At 44.1% G+C, this 20,202-nt stretch overlaps 1 non-coding gene and 1 pseudogene across 1 annotated transcript; one reads left to right on the top strand and one right to left on the bottom strand.

Moving 5' to 3' along the window:
- The first annotated feature begins 11,180 nt into the window (after window positions 1-11,180).
- LOC120581204 (60S ribosomal protein L28-like) lies at window positions 11,181-11,663 on the top strand (annotated as a pseudogene).
- A 2,584-nt stretch (window positions 11,664-14,247) lies between these two features.
- On the bottom strand, window positions 14,248-14,366 carry LOC120581865 (5S ribosomal RNA). Its single transcript, XR_005647390.1, has one exon. It is a non-coding gene; the product is annotated as a 5S ribosomal RNA (ribosomal RNA).
- Window positions 14,367-20,202: the final 5,836 nt, after the last annotated feature.

The raw sequence follows: 20,202 nt of genomic DNA, 5'->3' as shown, positions 1-20,202 counted from the left end.
GGAAATAATAAAGGGCAAGACATGTTCTCTGACCCAGGAAACAAACCTCCCTATACCAGCAGCATATTGTTCTCTTCACAGACCACTTGCCTGTCCTTTACCTATGGCACAGAAAAAGAGCAAAGGTTTGAGTTTAAAGAGTTAGGTAAAGGCTCAGGTTTGCCTACTTCCTAGCTGTGTTATGTCAGGCAAGTTACTTTGCTTCTCTGAGCTTCAGATTCTCCATCTATAAAATGGTGAAAAGGGAAATACTTGCCTGACAAAATTCATTATGCCTTCAAAACATTAAATGAACCAATATCTGTGGAAGGGTTTCATAGTCCCAGCTCTGCCATCCACCAGCTCTGTAACGTTGGGCAAATTCTTTCCCCTCTCTCTGCCTCAGTCTTCTCATCTGTAAAATGGAGATGATAACAGCACCTACGTCTTAGGGTTATTGTGAGGATTAAGCAAGTTAATACATACAAAGTGTTTAAAACAGTGCCTGACAAATACTAAATGCTGAATAAATGTTAACTATTATTATAAAGGGGGTATTGGCATATAGTCAAGAGAAATATTTTTCAAATCCCACGAAGAAAGCAGATCAAGTGCTACCCTATTCTACAGGTGAGGAAACCGAGGCTCAAAAACAAGAGGTGTTTATTTGAAGTCACACTGTTAGCTGGTGGCAGCTCTAGGACTTCTAAAAATTCCAAATGCAAAGTCTTCCCTCTCCAGATAATATTCGAGCTGTTGCAAGCTGTCAGCCCTCTGGCTGATTTCAGCCCACAGGCATGTTTTGTTTGGCCCACACAGTATTTTTTTTTAATTGACTTTAACTGTGATTAGATGGGCCTAGCACACACTAGTATGTTTCTTACTACCAGCCAACTACCCTTATTTAGAGCCCTACATGGACTGATGCCATGTCAATCACTGTACGCACGATACAGTCAAGTTCAGGAGACTAAACAGGAGGCAGAGAGGGCCACTGGCCAGAGGGGTGGGGAAGAGGTAGTCAGAGAAGCCTTCCTGAAGGTGGCTATATTTGAATCAGAACTTTAAATTGGACAGTGGAGGGAGTTTTTTACAATTTAAGAGGGAGTATGTAGGGCAGATTACTTTAGCATTTGATGCCCTTCAGGGATATTTCTGAGTTTCCCTGCCAAGGCTTTGCCTGGCCTTTTCCTTGGTGGAAGAGAAGAAAAAAATGAACTGCCTTTTATCTCAGATGAGGCCACATGACTCAGGAGGTCCAGAGTCAACACGCACGGTCAGTGTTTGTTGCTTGAGTAATTGATCCATGTCAGCATTCCTTAGGACAAGGCACCGTGCAAGGCACCTAGGGAGAGGTACAATCACATGAGCCGAAGTATAAACTATAACCCCTGCCCTCAATGATAAAAATAGCAAGAATAATAATGATAGCGGCAGGGGCTATGGACAGGGGATTTTTTGCTTAAGATGTCACTTCCCAAGAATATTCCCCAGAATGTGAAGAGATAGATCACCAAGATGAATTCCGTCAGCAAATCATTTGGGGTAAATGAAATGATTTGGGTTAAGCAAAGGTAAATGTTTTGCTGTAGGAAGTGTCCGGGCCCTTGATGCTCATGAATCTCTAAGAAGATAGTGATTGCAGCATTCCCCAAATTCACGTGACACAGGGCAAATCTGGGTCTGGTATTCCAATGGAACCCCCTATGAAAAATGCTTACTCAGGTTTGTCAAAATGCCTCTCTTTCCACTGAGGCAGTATCAGACAGTGGGATTTAGGAAGAGGTCTGCCTTCCAGCGCCAGCTTTGTTGTTACTGCCTATGGGACCTAGAAAAGTCATTTTTCTTCTCTGGACTTCAGTTTTCTCATTTAAAAAAAAGTCTGGATGGTCTGGAAGTTTCTTCCCATCCTAGCAGTCTTGACAGCAGTTTCTAACATTTCATACCTCTATAGCAAAGAGGATGAGTGCTGGTGGGGGAAGACTGTAGCAAGTGATGAGGCTGCCTGCCTGCCTGTCCCAGACATGGTCACTGGATCAGAGAGGTTTGCCATTTCCCACGGGGTCCCACAGCATTTGGCATCCATGACATATGATTGGCAAAGAAAACTTAAAATTACATGAATGGCCTAATTACCTAATGTGGGTAAAGTGTATAGAGATCACCAGATAAAAACAAAGAATATCCCCGCTCATTTTGTGTGGGTAGAACCTCCTGGTGTGTTTTCTACAAGCCTCCAGGGTGACTGGGCTCCCAGGGAACCCCTCAGCTGGGAAAAGCAGAAAATGTTATAGCATGCCTGCTACTCTCCTACAAAAACCCCTCCAATAACTTCGTATCCAACAAGAATAAACTCCAGGCCTCCCCCCTTAGGGGGCCCATGAGCAGCTTTGTGCTTCAGACTCCATCCACCTCTGATTGCCCTGCCCCTCTCTGTGTGACAGCTCCTCAAATACATGAAGCTCATCCTAACCTGGGGGCTCTAGAGCATAGAATTCCCTCTGCCTAGAAAACCTCCCCCCACCCTCGACATGCACACACACAAACACCACACACTTCTCATCCTTCAGACCTCAGCTTAAATGGCCCCTTCTCAGAGAGACCTCCCTTTACCAACGTGGCTGATGTACTCCATGTTCCTCATAACACAGATCACAATCTCTGATTTTATGTGTTTACTCGCTTTTTGCCCATTTCTACCACTAATATGTAAATTCCATGAGACTAGAGCTTGTGGCTATTTTGTTCACTCTTTAGTACCCCCAGTCCTAAGAAGAGCGCTTGGTATGATAGGTACTTAATATTTTGTTGAATGAGTGCTGTGTGGCCTCTGGCAAGTTGTTCTCCCTCTCTGGGCCTCCACATCTCCACGTGTAAAATGAAGTGGCTGGATGAGGTATTGCTGAGAGCCCTTGGAGCTCTCACTACGATTCTGTGACTAACATCTGGGCCTCAGGCCCAGGAATGAGCCTGGTGTGTTGTATCTCCATAGCACTGCACACAGTGTGCTGATTTAATCAGGCAGCAGACACCCTGTAATTTAGTGTTCTGTTGTTACTTCTGCCTGGTCCCTGGGCTGGGGACCATGCTGTCAGATTTCCAGGATGATCCATGCACAGCCACTTGTTCTGTTCTCCCAGCTCACTGATCCCAGTGCCTGTGAGGAGAGGATGGCTGGCAGGCAGGGCGGGCTGGGAGAGGAAATTCAATCTGCAAGCCCAAGGACCAGGAAGATTTGTCACTGTCTTGAACTGAAAGACTGGAATCTTTGAGAGGTTTCATCGAATCCTATAATCGCTGGATAGAAGGGACCTTTCAGGACACTTGGCCTGAAAGGTCCCTTCTATCCAGGGATTATAGGATTCGATGAAACCTCTCAAACCTCTGCCTTAAGCCTGACTGCCCTCTACACATTGCTCAGCAGGATCCACTTGAAGTGCTTGGTAGGGCCTCACTGCTTCTCAAGCTGCTCACCTCACCAATGAATAGGTTTGTTTAGAAAGTTCTCTAATCAGCAGCGTGGTGAAACATGAGGCAGTGCAGCATAGGGCAAAGGGCCTGGGCTCCAAGCCAAGCCGTCTAAGTGAAATCCCGCCTCTGTAACCTACTTGCTGTGTGAGCTTGGGCAAGCCACACAACCTCTCTGTGTCTCCATTGCCTCTTCTGTAAAAGATGGGGAACCTTTGTTGGGCTGTTGGGAGAATTACAAATGTTCATACCTAGTGAGAAAGCAATATACATCTGTTACTGCTAACTGCCACCTGTGAATGTTCATGCTTTTATTATTGTCAATCTTCTTGGACTCTGTTCTCTGGGTTGGTTTCTTTGTAAAAGAGACAGTGATGGGGTCCAGCCCAAAGACACAGGGTTGGTAATTCAGACGGGTGGGCTCACTGGTGACTGTGAGAACATTCACTTCCTCTTTCCAAAGCTCAGATCCTCACCTGAAAAAAAAGGAAGAGCACATAATCCCTGTCCTGCTTCCTGCCATAGACTGATGTACCGATTACATGAGAATGGACAAGAAGGTTTGCAAAGTGAAAAATGCTATATAAATGTGAGAGATTCATCTTATTTTGTTGGAGAAGCCCTTTCCTCTTTTAGCAAGGCATGTTAGCGTTCAAACAGCAAAATAGCTAAACTCATCCTATTTGGCAAATAGCGTGTTTCTGACACTTGTTATGAATTTGAAGCTAATCCTTTCAGAAGCTCAGTACCAGAGCAAACAAATTTGAAAAACTTTATTTATAAGCATTTAATACATTCCTATAGGATGCAAGGCTTGGTTTGGCTGACTTTTGCCATCTTTATTGTTATAATTACTGATTACTTCTTCAGTTTCTTTTCATGAATTTGATTAGAAAGATCCAGGTCAGGTGGATTCACTTTTCAGATATCAGCAGGACACAGCAGTGCTGCATAATTTCAGGAAGTCTTATGTGACCTTTGTTCAATACCTGTCATGTCATGTAGACTTAAGCCTGGAGAAGGCCCCTAAAGCAGCCTTCTCTCATTGCACAGATTAGAAACCAAGGCCCAGAGGCGGAAAGGCATCTGCCCAAAGTCACACAGCTGGATAATGGCAGAGGCCTGACTAGGTAACCAGATCTCTCGACTCCAAACTCCTTACTCTTTCTATCAGTTCTATGGAAACTTGCAATTTCTCTAAATTAGCTGATTTTGTATCAAAATCTTATAATTCATAGGGGTTTACATTTGTCAACTCATTGAGCTATACACTGAAAATCTGTACAGTATATTATTATAAGTTTAGCTCAATTTTTTAAAATGATAGGGTAGAGTCCTATTTCATGAGAGGGTCAGTGTCTGGGTCAGCATTTAGAGCAAAAATAAGGTATAATCTAAAGGGCTCAAGAGAGCCCTCAGAGGCAGCACATCGGAGCCAGCGTAGTTTCTCAGTGTTTCTGCGGGCATTATAACAGCCCGCTGTTTCTTCAGGGGGTCCAGATTAGACCTTGGTTGGTGTGTAGGGGTCAGGTGGTGGGGGAAAGAATGTATCTCTACAAAAGGGTGATATACAGTGGGGTGAGATGCACATGTATTGGCAAACTGCTAAGAATGTCAGCGGCTAGAGCATCCTACCCCACACATATCTGAGATACATGTATACACACACACACACACACACACACACACACACACACACACCCCTCCCTGAGCAGAATTTCAGGGTCCCTGAGGGGGAAAACTGAGGAAAAGGGGGTTGGAGCAAGGCTGGAAAGCTGGACCTCATTCAAGAGGAGAGGGCAGGAGTGGGAAATCAGGGGAGGAGGAGATCAAAAAGGGGTATTTGGAAGTGGCTTGGTTTTTGAGAAGGAGAAAGCAAGTACCAAGGACTGACCTGGTGTAGTGTCTCAAAACTAACAGTTGTCCTTTGAGAAGCAAACACCCTAAAATTTGGAGTGATGGAGGTAGGGGAGGCTAATCCACAAAGCAGATTATGCTTAGTGAGATTAAATCTGATAAGATTCAGGATGGTATGTTAGTGATTTGTATATAAAAAGGAAGATTCCATCCTTTTTGATTCCATCAAAAAAGTTTCTTTTGGAGATTTTAAACATTCCCTCTAGAAGTGTGTTAAAACAATACATTTGTACACCACACACCCATTAGGATGGATACCATCAAAAAAAAAAAAAAAAAAGAGAGAGGGAAAGACAGACAAAGAAAATAAGTGTTGGTGAAAAGTGGAGAAACTAGAACCCCTGTGCACTGTCAGTAGGAATGTGAAACAGCAAACCACAATGGAAAGCAGTATGCAGCTTTCTCAAAAAGTTAGAAATAGAACTACCATATGATCCAGCAATCCTATTTTTGGGTATATATATATCCAAAGGAATTGAAAGCAGGGTATTGAAGAGATATTGGCACACCCATGTTTATAGCAGCATTAATCACAATGGCCAAGAGGTGGAAACAACCCAAAAGTCCATCAATGGATGAATGGATAAACCGAAGTGGTATATACATACAATAGAATATTATACAGCCTTAAAAAGGAAGGGAATTCTGCCACATGCTACAGCACTGATAAACCTTGAGGACATTATGTTAAGTGAAATATGTCGGTCACAAAACAACAGATACTGTATGATTCACTTAAATCAGGTGTCAAAAGTGGTAAAATTCATAGAGACAGAAAGCAGAATGGTGGTTGCCAGCGGCTGGGGAGTATTGTATAAGTATAGAGCTTCAGCTTTGCAAGATAAAATGCTCTTGAGATCTGCTTTACAAATGTGAGTACACTTAACACTAAATAATTGTATAATTAAAAATACTAAATTTTATATTAAGTATCTTTTATTCAGTTAAAAAAACGAACAAACAAAAAACTAATGTTTGCCTGTATTCATTGAAAAACAGCTAGTTATAAAACAGCCTGTTCAGTATGATCCTATTTTTGTCAAATGTCCATTTATGTTCTAATATATGTACATTATTGTCATTAGGATATGCACCAAAAGGTTAACAAGGGCTCTGTCTGAAATCTGGTTTTATTTTTCTTGCCAATCTGTATTGCCTAATGTTTTTGTAAGGGAGCATTTTATTAGTTATTAAAACAATAAAATCTTTACCCTTTTTCCAGCCCATCTTGATATCCACAAAATTTCCTATATAGGGCAAGCTTAATCTATGCCAGGCACTTGTGCTTTTCATGAGTTATCGCATACAAGTCTTTGAAGTAGGTACTGTTATTAAACCCATTCTTCAGATGAGAAAATAGAGTTTAAGTAACTGGTGCAAACTCATTTATATATGTGAGAGCCAAGTTCAACCCACGGCAGTCTGATTCCAAAGCCTGTGTTACTGAGGGCCGGGCTATTCTGCTAGACCAATGTGATATACTTACCTGTCATCCTATTCATGGCTCCTTTCATTAGCCATGAACATATAATTTACGTGTTACTTAAATTGTTCAAACAGTACCCTTATCACTCTCTGATAGCTGAAAGATATTTGTTTCAAAGGTAAGACACAGATCAACCTTCCTCTAGAAGTCCCAAGCCACATAACATTCCAGGTGAGTCCAGACAGCTCATGAATGAGACAAGCCTGGAGACTCAGAGTGGTTTGGGATTGTGGGATTATACCTGGGTCATTCACCTTCATCTGTATACTAACCGCACTGCACAGTACAATCACCCAGGATCAACTTCTACCTGAGGGGAGGGCAATGGGCAGACAGGAAAAGCTGTCAAATATGTCAACTGTAATAATATAGTTTATCTCAAAAGAATGATTGCGATTATGTAATTAACACTTTGTATTTAGACATTTTCATCTCTAAGGATCTCTGAGAGTCTTACAGATTATTTAAATATAGATTCCATACATTGCTGGAGATAGCCTATAGTTTTAGAAGATAATTAAAATTCCTTCCCCTTTGGAATTAAGAGACTTGCAGATGAAATGAATATTATGCCCACTAGACACATGAATAGATCTATAACTGAGAACTCTGAACAGAGGGCAGGAAAGAATCTTGAAGAGCAATTTGTCCAGGAAAGACAAATAAATATCTAATAAACATAATACCATTTTAAAATCCTCTGCTCATGGCAGAAATGATTAATCAATTACAGCACTCTTCTCCACTAATCCCAGACTTGTCTTCGGAGTCATTCTCAGCATAACACTCTAGGCAGCTACCATCACCTCATCAGAGTTGAACCCTACTGCCATCCTGAAAATTAGTCAATTCTCATCCTTCCAAAGTGACAGAGAGGAGACTGAAATTCAGAGAGGTAAATTAACTTGCTCAAAGTTACACAGCCGGCAATGCAGAGCTGAGGTTTCTAAATTTTTGCTTTTTTCTTAATCTCCACCCCAACTCTTTGCTCTGTTCAAATATACTTGCAGATTCCTCTTTCTTGAATGAGCTCTTTAGAATGCGTCTACCAACGATTTGCTGAGTGACAATGGGCCTATTGCTTAGCCTGTTTCAGCATCAGGTGTTTTCAAGTTGAAAACGGAGACAGTAATCTGGGTTCATATTCCTGCCTCTCCCACTGGCAAGCTGGAGTGCTCTTTTGAGAAATGTGAGCTGCTGCTGAAATTTCTATGACTATAGGGAAAGGATCAGTTGCTTTGAGGGCACCTTCTCAGGGTAAGGTACTATACAACTGCTGCAATGTGTTTTTGCTCTAGAGAGTGTAAAAACAAAGCAAGACATTGGCCGGCTATGGCAAGGCCACTTGGAAGAAGTTGGCATTTGACCGAGATTTTGGAGATGAATAAGATTAAATGTTTCTTTTGATTATAAAGGTAACACATGGCCATTACACAATTATTGGGAAGGACAGAATGTCGAGAGGAAAAATAAATATTTCCTTTATTTATAAAACCATGTCAACATGTTGTTTTATTTTTCTCTTCTAATATTTTTTATTCCATGAATAGGTGTTTACTTTTTTCTCCTTTCACATGGTGGTTGTTAATCTATGCATGTCATTTTATATTTTGATTTTTAAAAAGTTTTAACAAACTGAGAGTGCTCCATAGTAATTCTACTACTAATAACCCAATAATTCTACTCCTAAGAATAACCAACAGAAATGCATACATACATATGTTCACCATGTGCAAGCAGCACTCTGTAATAGCTCCAAACTGGAAACAATCTGAATATCCATCAATAGAATAGATAGATAACATTGTAGCATATTCACAAAACCAAAAACTATCCTGTGATGAAAATAAACTATAGATACACATAACAATATGGATGAATCTCACAAACACAGAATTGAGCAAAAGAAGCTGGACACAAAAGAGAACATACTGTATGATCCATTGACGTAAAGTGCAAAATTAGGCAAAACTAATCATGGTTCAAGACATCAGAAGAGTGCATACTCTTTGAGGACATGACTAGTGACTGGAAGGGAACATGGGGGGAGGCATCTGACTATAGGTGACATAGTCCAGTTGACCCTTGATCAACACATGTTTGAACTGCGTGGGTCCACTTACACGTGAATTTTTTTTTCAATAACTATAGTTGGCCCCTTGGATCTGCAAGTTTCCTCATCTGCAGATTCAACCAACCACATATGGAAAACAGTATTTTCACATTCCCAACCATGGTTTCCCAACTGTGGATCAAAATTACCGTTTCAATCTGTGGTTAGTTGAATCCACAGATGCAAGGGCTGACTGTAGTTAAGTTTTGGGGGAGTCACAAGTTATACTCAGTTTTCAGCTGTGCCGGGGTCGGTGCCTCTAAGTTGTTCAAGGGTCAACTGCATAAGCACTTGATGAAAATGTATCAAGCTGTACATTTATGACTTGTATACTTTTCCATATATGTGCTATAGGTCATGAAAACATGAATTAAGTAGTTGCAAGAAAATGCACCCATCAGGCAGAAGGGGCCAAGAATGTCACTTTGGGCAGAGGGAACAACACAAACCAAGTCTCATAGTGAGAAATGGAAAACAATTCAGCTTGCTTGCAACTCTGGCATTACAATATTTTGTGTAAATAAACTACCCCAAAACTTAAGGCTTAAAAACAACTACATCTATTTGCTTATAACTCTGGATGGGCAATTTGGGCTGGGCTCAGCTGGTCTCATCTAAGGTCACTCAAGTGGTTGTAGTCATGGAGATGGACTGCAGATGGATAGCCCAAGATGGCCTGTACTGTTTAGTCTTTTTGCCTCCCCCATGTCCAGCTCCTGCAGGGGTACCAGCATCAGGCTCCTGCTGTGCACAGAGCACAGCAGCAAGCAGCACCTGGAGCCAGGAGGTTTCCCAGGAATCCCTCTCAAGTGATTTTATAACAAAGTGTCTCTGCTGAGACATTTCCATATAAATGGCTTCCTGGCACCTGAGAGGGCATGTTTCCCTCTTTCGGAGGATGAGTTCTACCAAGTCCAAGGGTCTGGCATGTTAAGGCAGCGACTTCTCTGATCTTTAGTGGGCTGTAGCCATGCTCTCTCCAGTGAGACCTGGATCTCAATCCTGGGGGAGGCTTTTCCTCAGGGGCTCTATGTCAGACCTAGGGATAATGGCTGCTCTTTATATCTGTTATTCCTATCTTCCTTAGAATTCTCTTTACTCCTTTTTTTCATCAGTCCTCTGTTATTCCAACACCATTATAATTAATAATTCCTTATATTAAACTTTCCCTGTTCAAAGTACTGTGTGGTTTCTCCTGGTTGGCCCAGACTGATCCATAAAAAAAAACCTTGCTCACCTAACATTTATATTTTCCAGTGGGCAGGAACCATGCCTTATTCCTCTCTGTAAGTATCAGAGCCTCCCTTGCTTTAAGTTCTTAATAGACACCACTTGAATAAATGGGTAACAGTTTACTTTCACTTTCATAATTTTAAACTGTAGGCAGAAAGTGAATTACCTTTCAATAGTCCTAGATATTGGACCCACAGAAGACTTACCCAAAGGTTCCCTAATGCAGGCCCACTAAGGAGTCATTAGCCTCCCTGGGCTTGAAGAGAATTAGAAGGGTGCTTTTCCCTACTCTGCCAGATTGCACTATAATACAATGGTCAAGAGCATCATGGGCTTAGGAGTCAAGTAGACCTGAGTTTAAAACTCAGTTCCACCTCTTATCAACTATGTGGCCTTGGACAAGTGATATGAACTCTCAGAGTCTTAGAAGCCTCCTCTGATAGAGTGGAGACGATAACAATAGGAGCTACTCAAGATAGTGCTACTGTGAAGATGAAAAGAGAGCCAATGTGATAAAGTATTTGGCACAGTCACTGGATGTGTAAACAGGAGTTATTATTTAAGAGAGGGTTTGCATGGTAAAAAAAAAAAAAAAGAAAAAAGTGCCATATTTCTATGGGTTTCAAAAGCAGTACAGCAACCAACTTTATATCACCACCTTTCCCTCCCCCTAGGCTAGGGGTGCTGCTCCTGGAGGATTATGGTTCCCTTCAGGCAAATTACCCACCCTGAGTCCTGCTGATAATCTCACACCTATAAAGGCAGAGGTGGGGGTGGGGGGAATAGTCCTTACTTCTTAGGGATCTTCAGGACCCTACTATCTGCTTTCCTCCTGCTGAAGGCCCCCCGGAGGCCTGGTAGTCTGGGGCAGATGGAGAATCACCAGCCCCAATGTCAGGGAAACAGGTCTGAAAAACCCCAAATCTTTCTTTTCCATTAGTCCCCAAACAAGTCCATTTGGCAGAGTAATTAAGAGTACTGAATCCAGCTCTTTCTGTCTCTGGCTGCGGCACCAAGAGGAGCTGTCGCCATGTCCGCACATCTGCAATGGATGGTCGTATGGCACTGCTCCAGTTTCCTGATAAAGAGGAACAAGCAGACATACAGCACCGAACCCAATAATCTGAAGGCTTGCAATTCCTTCCGCTACAACGGTATGATTCACCGCAGGCGGTGGGCGGTGGGCGTGGAGCCGGCCGCCCATGGCAAAGGCGTGGTGGTCGTCATGAAGCGGAGATCCGCCAGCGAAAGCCGGCCACCTCCTACGTGCAGACCACCATCAACAACAACGCCCGGGCCACCCTCAGCAGCATCTGACACGTGATCCGCGAAAACAAGTACAGCCTGGATCTGCACATGGCTGCCACCCGCAGAGCCAGCGCCATCCTGTGCGGCCAGAAGCCCGTGATGGTGAAGAGAGAGCGGCCGTCCGGCCAAGAGCTCCTGAACACCACCCCCAAGAAATAAAGGTGTCAGCTGACCATAAAAAAAAAAAAAAAGTACTGAATCCAGAGAAAGACAGACTTGGGTTCAAATTCTAGATCCACCACTTCCTAGTTGTGGAGTCTAGGCTCAGTCTCTTAACTTTCCCGACTCAGTATCCTCATCTGTATAGTGGAGTTGACAACAGCACCTTATAAAAATGTTGGAAAGATTAAATGAGGCACAATAAATAGTACCTCTTACTTTTTCTCATGTTATTTTCCCCCTAGTATATACAAAGTTAGAAGGAAATAGTACAGCTAGAACTAGAACCTTTGTCTTCAGATTTTCCCTCTCTCTACCTTAATCCACTCCACCCCTAAAATTATTCACGCTTTGGGGCTAAAGCAGTGCTTCCCAACCTTCCCATCACATTCGATACACTCTGGGTTAAACTAATGAGTCTGTTTGAAGCCTGAAGGTCATTGTCCCATCAGAGCTAGAGGCTCTGGCTGTCCCAGGCTCTACCTGGCCACTTGAGACTTCAGGGCTCTATATCTCAGGACACTTGTCACTTGCCACTGTCCTTCAGCTGGGGACCTTAGGGTTAAGGTGTTGATAACCCTTGGTAAGAGCCATCATTGCTTGCCCAGAGTGACACATTAATTCATTGTTGGTAAATCAGTCTTAGACCAGTTATTCAGTCTCCTAGTGGGAGTCCAGAGGCCAGAGCCCAGAACATGGAGATTGGGAAGAAAATCAGACGTTGACTCCAGTCCAGGAGTCATGCCTCAAATTCATGTGATCTTGGGCAAGTCACTCTCCTTTTCTGGGCTTTACTTTTCTGTATGAAGCAGAAAGGAGTTAGACTAGAGGAGAGATCCGCATGATCCCTTCTAGCTCTGATATTCTAAGAATCAGGGATTCTATGAATTCCCCATTGCTCGGCTGTATTCTGCTCCCTGTGATCTGATTCATGCCTCTGGTTCAGGTAAATGTACCAAATGGTAGCCTCGTCCCAACCGTGTAGGTACTCCCAGCTCTTTTCACACATTATTGGCTGGTCTCTGAAAATAACCCCAGTCTGGCTCAGACAGAGGGCAGAGCCATCTCTGTGCCCTGCCCCCATCGACAGCATTTCTCTGAGTCTTCTGACCGTCCAGCTTCCCTGTGGTCACTCCATCAGCCTCTGGGAGAAAAGCACTCCTAGTTTCCTAAGTCATCTCTAGTTCCCAGAGCTCCCAGGGCTTGTACTATTGTCTGGGCTCATGGAGAAGGCAGGGGGTGACTCTAGCAAGTGCAGCAGCCTTTCTGAAGGAGGAGGCAGTGGGCTGGAGGCAGATCCTCAGGAGTCTGGATTGCCATGCTCTGGAAGCTGGACTTGGCTTTGTGGGCAGTGAGGAGACACCATAGGCTTGAAACAGAAGAACGACATGGTCAGAATTTATGGTCACAAAGTCTTTGGGCTCCATGGAATTGGACTGGAGCAAAGGGAGATTGCAGTGTTAGAGAAATGCAGGCCAGAAACATGACATAGTAGGAATAGAAAAGAGGGAAAATTTAGGAGGTTCACTGGCAGACTGAGTGACTGACCAATTGGCTATTCAAATGCAAATCTGACTGCAGTACTGTGCTGGGGAACTGGGATTATACTGTCATGGGATAAGGGGACTGTCTGGTTCGTTGGTGTGGGAAGAAAGGGTCTCAGGCTTAGAGACAAATACATTAAAATCCCTTCAATAGTTCTTTATACTTCTTACAACTTTCTCTTATTTGGTCCTCTCAACACCTGTGTATTATTGTCTCTGTTTAGCAGATTAAAAACTCGAGGTAGTGGCAGAACTAGGACCTTGAATGCACATATCCTGACTCTTGGCCCTATGTTTGGCCACAGAAGACTGCTTCCCTGTATGGTTGGCAGGCAGAGGTAGTGGGAAGTTCGCTTCCTACTGCTCACCCCAGCCCCCATAGCCCCAACTCTGCCACCAAATGGTGATGTGCCTCGAGCACCCTTTGCTGCTCTCTGCCTCATTTGTTTTAGGTCATATGAAGAGGTGGGTGGGACCAAGCGAAAGTTTTTGACAGTCAGATGCAAATGAGTGATCCCTTTTTTTTACAAAGGAATCTTACATGAACCACAATAATGAACTCAAATAGAAGAGAACCTGCTCAGGCTGAGGCAGAGGTATTAGATTCAGAGGTATCTGTTTGGACAGTTGTCATGCTTGCCCTACTATGTGGCAGCCTTCGTGACACTTCTAGAATCCCGGTGGTTCCATGGGCCACAGTTTGCAAACCCCTGGTCTGGCCGACTGCTGTGTGAACATCCTAGAGCCGGGGACTCTCAGCCTGTGTCCGCAGATAGGATTCAGGAACTTGGATGGAAAAAAATTCCATCTTTATTTTCACTAACCTCTAACTCAAGTTAAATGCCATGTTCCATTATGAATATAGCCAATTACCATAGTAATATTGACAGTTCCTGTGACTGTCATCAAAAGAAATCACAGATATTTTCTTATCATATTATAGTCATTGTAGGTCTCTCAAAATATCACTTATGCTCATTACTTTAAAATAACAAGTTATTATATCTTCTGCCAGCTCGCTCTCTCCTTTTTTTCTTTAACGCCCACAGCACCTGGTCTTCCTAGGTGGTCTCCCATCCAAGTACTAACCAGGCCTGACCCTGCTTAGCTTCCGAGATCAGATGAGACCGGGCACATTCAGGATGGCATGGCCGTAGACCAGATCTCTTGTTTAATATATTAATAAGCAAGTACATATTAAGCTATCATAAAAAAATTTTTTTAAATACCTTGAAAACTGTATTTCAATATGATTGGTTTCCTTTATAGTCCTATGTATTTTATTTCATGCACTTAAAGACATTCTGAGAAGGGATCCATAGTCTTCCCCAGATTGCTAGAGAAGTCTATGGCATTAGTAAGGTTACCTGTCCTAGGACTTCTATTCCAGAACAGAGAGAGTTGGGGAGTTTGTTAAAGCCTGCCAAAAGAGGGTATGTAGGACCTAGGATCCCCAGGGGCTCTGTGCTCCAATGGGCACTTTCTGAGCCCGAGGAAAATGAGACAGGAAACTGGGGCAGGAGCAAAGGGACTCTAGGAAGTGGAGCAGAAGCCAACAGGCCAGGCTGATAGGGTTCAGTCTAGTGGGACAGAACTGAATTCCTTAGCCCTAATCCCAGCTAGGCTTCTTGGGGGATGCCAGACTCCTAGGTCCTAGTCTTGCTTCTGTCATCTCTCTTCCCATTCTGTTTCCTTCTCTGGGCTAACATAGTGGAAGCAACAGTGGCTTCAAGGTCAAGAGAGACCCTGCTTCTAGATCTGACTCTGCCTTGCCTTGCTGAGTGACTTTGGACAGGTCACCTTCCTTTCTCAGACCAGGTTTTATTTCTGTATAATTTCTGGCATATGTTCTACTACAACCTCTTGCCACACCGTCAGTGGACACTGATGATATAGATCTCACTCTACGATAATTCCATGCCCCCATGTAGATTCAGAAGCCTTTTCGACACTCTACCAATCTATTGGAATTAGGAAACAAAGTGAAATTTATTTGCTATTATAAATCAGATGATCTATATCTAAGGCATCATCCACATTCCACCTCTACAATTCCAGGGCTCTAAAGATCTGATCTCAGAAATCCAAGTAAGATACTAGGTAGATATGAAGATTTATCAAGTATGATTATTTCTGGTGTGTGTGTGTGTGTGTGTAACAGAGGAAGACAGAATGTTTTCAGTGGGGCTACAGATTTTCTCTTGTGCACTGCACAGCAAAAATGGGGTCAGAATAGGACACTCAGATGCTGAAATCTCAACAGCCTCCTGAAAGAAATGAGCAGGGGCACATGTCCCCAAGCATCTCGTGTCACAAGGAACATCAGGCATGTAGTGCAGTGGAATGATGGTGACAAAGAGTAAATAACACTGGCTAACTCCTGGTGTTATTTACATAGACACTGATCGCACATAGTCGGCTAAGATGTGGATGTACTGAATACTTGTGGCTTCTCCCCCAAGCAGCACAGAAAGTCACTTAGGAAGTTATTTCAGAGTGGGCATGAGTTACGGGTAAAGCCCAGAAAGATGCCATACTATACTTAATGTCATAGGCAGTTCAAGCCAGTACTAGGAACAGGGCCCAGGTCTCTGCAGACCTGCAGAGGCAGACTAGGATCCTAAACACGAAAGCGGACCGGATGGAAAATAGCAGGGAGTGGTGGGGATTGTGGCAAACTAGAGGTCACATCCCTGCTTAAAGGTAGCAGCTGAAAGTCAGTTCAAGTTGATCCAGACGGTGGACTCATAGTGCCACATCTTCCTCCTGATTCTTAAAGAGAAGTAAGAATCTAGATTTTTATATTAAAAAGCCCCATTTTCAAATGTTGGCATCTAAAATTTGTAAATGTTAAAACAAACAAACAAACAAACAAACAAAAAAACACTGTGTAGGCCAACAAAACACATCTGGGGACTTTAGTTATTTGCCCTGAATTGTAGCTTCTGGTGGGATAGGTAAGAGCCTAGGCTCTGGATTTAGACCTACAAAGACCTGAATCCCAGTTCTGCCACCTGTTAGCTGAGCAATCTTATTCAACATTCGTAGCCTCTCTAAGCCTCAGTGCTCCAATCTGTAAAATGGAACTAATATAATGAGCTACTGTGAGGATTAGATGAGGTAATGAATTTAAAATACCCAGGACAATCGTTAGCTGATACAGGTACCCAATAAGTGTAGTTCTTCTGCCAAAGTCCCTCTAAGCTTCATGGTGGTTGGAGGAACCATCGACCCCCCTACGGCACCCCAGTCCATCCACATTGAACTTATTTTTCTCCAAAGTTTGGGTGCTAAGTGCCACTAGAACTCTAACTCAGACACCCAAGGCCCTCAAAGTGCTCTTGCACACGCCCTGCACACACCCTTGGGAGGCTTTCGAGATGCCAAGGCTGGTAACCAAGGGAGGATGTTTAGGAGGCTTCCCTGGGGTGCTGGTTTGAAGAGAGGCCTGCCCCAGAGCATCGGGCTGGCTAACGTGGCCTCTCGGGGGCCTTCACAGCCTTAGAACCTTCAATGTCAATTTTGTTAGCTCCTGTGCACATGCTCACAGGCACCATCTGCCCAAAGCCCTAGGCAAGAGTGGCTGCCTTTCCTGTTCCTGGCAAACTTCTGCTCTAGCTCTTGTTCCATCCCCTTCTCCCATAGCCTCGCTAGGTGGGGAGGCAGCTCACTGACACAATCCTGGGAACCAGCATTCCCTAAGATTGATTTGCTCAGCATGGAGCTGCAGGAGAGCTTGAGAACAGGGGGAAGAAGCTCAAATGACTGAATGAAAGGTGCTCACTACCTTGACAGGTCCCTAGAAGCAAACGGCAGCAACAGCCTTGTGCGCTTGAGGGGCTGCACTGATTCCAAAGCACTTGCTCATCCAGCATCTCCCTGGAGCCCCCTGCTGTCTCAAATGATGGTAGGGGTGTGAAAGTCTCCATTCTATAGATGGGGAAACTGACCCAAGCGTCTTGCTCTGAATTGATTTATCCAGTCCACTCAAGTCGCCAAGGATCAGGGGCCCTCCAGATCTGAGACTCTATAGTGGAACATGTATGTGGGTTCTGAGCTTCTATCCGAAGCCAAACCCCAACTTAACAACAAGGGCTACACCTTTGCCAGCACTTCTGACATCTCCCCCCACAAACCTCACTATAAAATTTCGAAGAAACTGAGGCATAGAAAAGTGATTTATACCCAAGGCCACCAGCTGGTCTTATAGTCTGTATTTGAACTCAAGGTCATCTGACTCCAGAGTGGATGATTTAACCACATGCTACACTGCCTCATGCATTAGGGCCACATTCCAGGCCCAAGTTTCAGTTCCAGGAGTCATTAGAAAATACTGTTACTCAGCGAGCTGTTCCGGCCTGCTTTTTGTTTATACAGGTCTACATTTCAGAAAGTCTCAACATATAGTATCTTTAAAAAATAAAAGAACTTAAACAAGCAGCCAATTCCATCATAATTGGAACAATTCTTTATCATGGAGGTCACATTTTATAAAACATCCATTACTCTATTTCATTGAGTCTAAAATGCATGTTTGTGGGGTTTTTTTAACTTTGAATTTGGGGTGCATCTTAAAATCCGTGGACTCTAAGCTTCCATGAAATACACTATTTTATCTGGCCCCAAGAATAATTTGGATAGGTAAGCATTACAAAGATTACAATCTCCCTTTGACAGCAGGGAAAACTGAGGTTCAAAAAAATTAGGCAATTTGGCTGAGGTCACAGAGCTAGTGGATGCAGATGAGCCCTGTCTCCTGATTTCCAGCTGCAAGCTGTGGCCAGCGTATACCCCTGGCCTCCAGGACCTGCGCTCACGCCTTCCTGTTCCCATCATCCCCTGGCCGCCCCCCACAGAGACCAGATCCCCCATCCAGGCTCCCCAGCATCAGTCAGAGGAGGAAAGAACCCAGTGCAGAGACTCCTGGGAGCAGTTCAGCTCCATTTAGGAAGTTTTCAGGCCAAAGGCTCCCACTTTCAAGAACACATCCCATGTGTGAGGCAGCATTGCAGAACCCAAAGCTGGGCTTGGGGTGTGAAGGAAGTATTTTTCTTTGGTGCCCTCATAAACCATGCAAGCTAGATCTAGGGGGTTCCCACCTAGGGTCCTCATTCTCTGGAAATCACCCACAAGTATCCTATTTCTTATATTTCAAAAGGCCAAAAGAAAATTAAATATTGACTCTAGATAAGATCTCACAGATAGACTAAAACACCACATTTCTTTGCTTTTGGTTACATCAGCTCAGTGATATGACCACAGTTCATTCCTGCTGACCAGAAATCACTGACTGGCTACCATAGGGCCCCAATTAACATACAAGGGGAAAAAACAATTAATGACTTATTACATAACAGATATAGCTTGGCAGACAAAAATCTTTCAAAACAAGGGGGTGTGACAGGGGAAACAAATAAAAGAGAAAGCTGACATAGAAGTTCGAGCTCCTTATTTTCCCAGATGGGGAACATGAGGCTCAGAGAGCTGGAGTGACTCGCTCAAGGTCACACAGCAGGGCTCTAAATATCACCCAAGGTTTTTGCCCCTTGGGACAGTCATCTGCCCACCACACCCTGCTGTGCTCAGGTTCAAGGAGCCAGAGCACCGAGACTTACCAGGGCTGCTGGAAGCGGGTCAGGCCAAGGAAACATCTTCTCCCTAGCACTTGTGGGCTCCTTCCTGGTGGGCAGCTGCCAAGGCCATGCTGTTTTTCCTTCCTGGGTGTCTGCCAGGGCAGTGAGGCCTGAGAGCCTCCTAGAAAGCCAGCTCCGGGCAAGGTGAAGGCCTCTCTGAAGAAAGCCTCCTCTAAGACCTAGAGTGACCAGGTCCTGGGGTCACGGTGTGACCATGGAGGGCTTAGTGAACTCAGTTTGCACAGCTGCCTCCTGGCATCCACCAGGGAGCTCTCCAGGTCGCATGGCTGGTTTTCCTGCCAGCTGCTGGGTGCCTTTAAGAGAATGATTGCAGTTCATTGGCTGAGCCAGGCTCCCCCTACCTCTTTACCTGAGCAGGTGAGAGCAGCTAGGCTCGAGGTAGGCCAGGGACTCAGGTAAGTAAACAAACCAAGGCAACCAGCTGGCTCTCCCCTCCTCCATGCCCTGGTCCTCCGGCTTTCCTGCCCACCCCTATCCTCAATCCTAGGGATGACCTGGGGATAAAGAAAAGGCAACACATTGTGCAAAGTGCCTAGTGCTGTTCAGTTCACAAAGCTTCATTATCTCAGAGTAACCCTAGACCACAGTTATTAGTATGTGTTCTCTTTTAGATGGAGAAACTGTCCTTGGAGGGGTGAAACGACTCACCTAGCTCACACAGCTCTAAGAGGAGAATGGACAGAGTAGAATGGTGTGAGGATCAGAACCCGAATCTCCTGCTTTTGACCTCCCGCACAGTGCTACCGGACCCCACCACCTCCCTCTCTGAGATGCTTACTACCAGTTTCCACATCTGGAAAGTGGTACAGTCATGTTTGTATGTGAGTCTGCACTCACGGTATTGAGTGTATCTCCTCGGACTTAGAGCTAAAAAAGACTCTGGAGATTAGCAGGCATTCATTCATCCAGCAGGCGCTGTTATTCAGACTATTAAGTGCCAGGCCCATATTAGGTGCTAGAAATACATCAGTGAACAAGAAAGTCAAAGACCCTACTCTTACTGAATTTGCATTCTGGAGAGAGGGGAGATGAAATAAATAAGTAAATAGATTAGATAGGTAATAGTACCATAAAAAAAAAAAAAAAGAAATTGGCTGATATGATAAACCGACGGGGGCAGGGTAACTATTTTAGATTATGTGGTCAGGGAGGCTCCCTCTGAGGAGATGCTATTAAAGCTGAGACGTGAAACATGACAAGGACTCAGTCATTGAAAGAACTGGAGCAAGAGTGTTTCAGGTACTGGGACCTACAAGTGCAAAGGCCTTGAGGCAGGTGTTCTTGGAGAACAGAAGGAAAGCTGCTGTGGCTACAGGAGAGTTCAATCCCTGCATGCCTTTT

This window comes from Pteropus medius, unplaced genomic scaffold, assembly GCF_902729225.1.
Source record: "Pteropus medius unplaced genomic scaffold, Ma_sr-lr_union100, whole genome shotgun sequence".
Taxonomy (NCBI): Eukaryota; Metazoa; Chordata; class Mammalia; order Chiroptera; family Pteropodidae; genus Pteropus; species Pteropus medius.
Note: the sequence above shows the minus strand (reverse complement) of the source record. Positions and strands in the feature narration are given on the sequence as shown.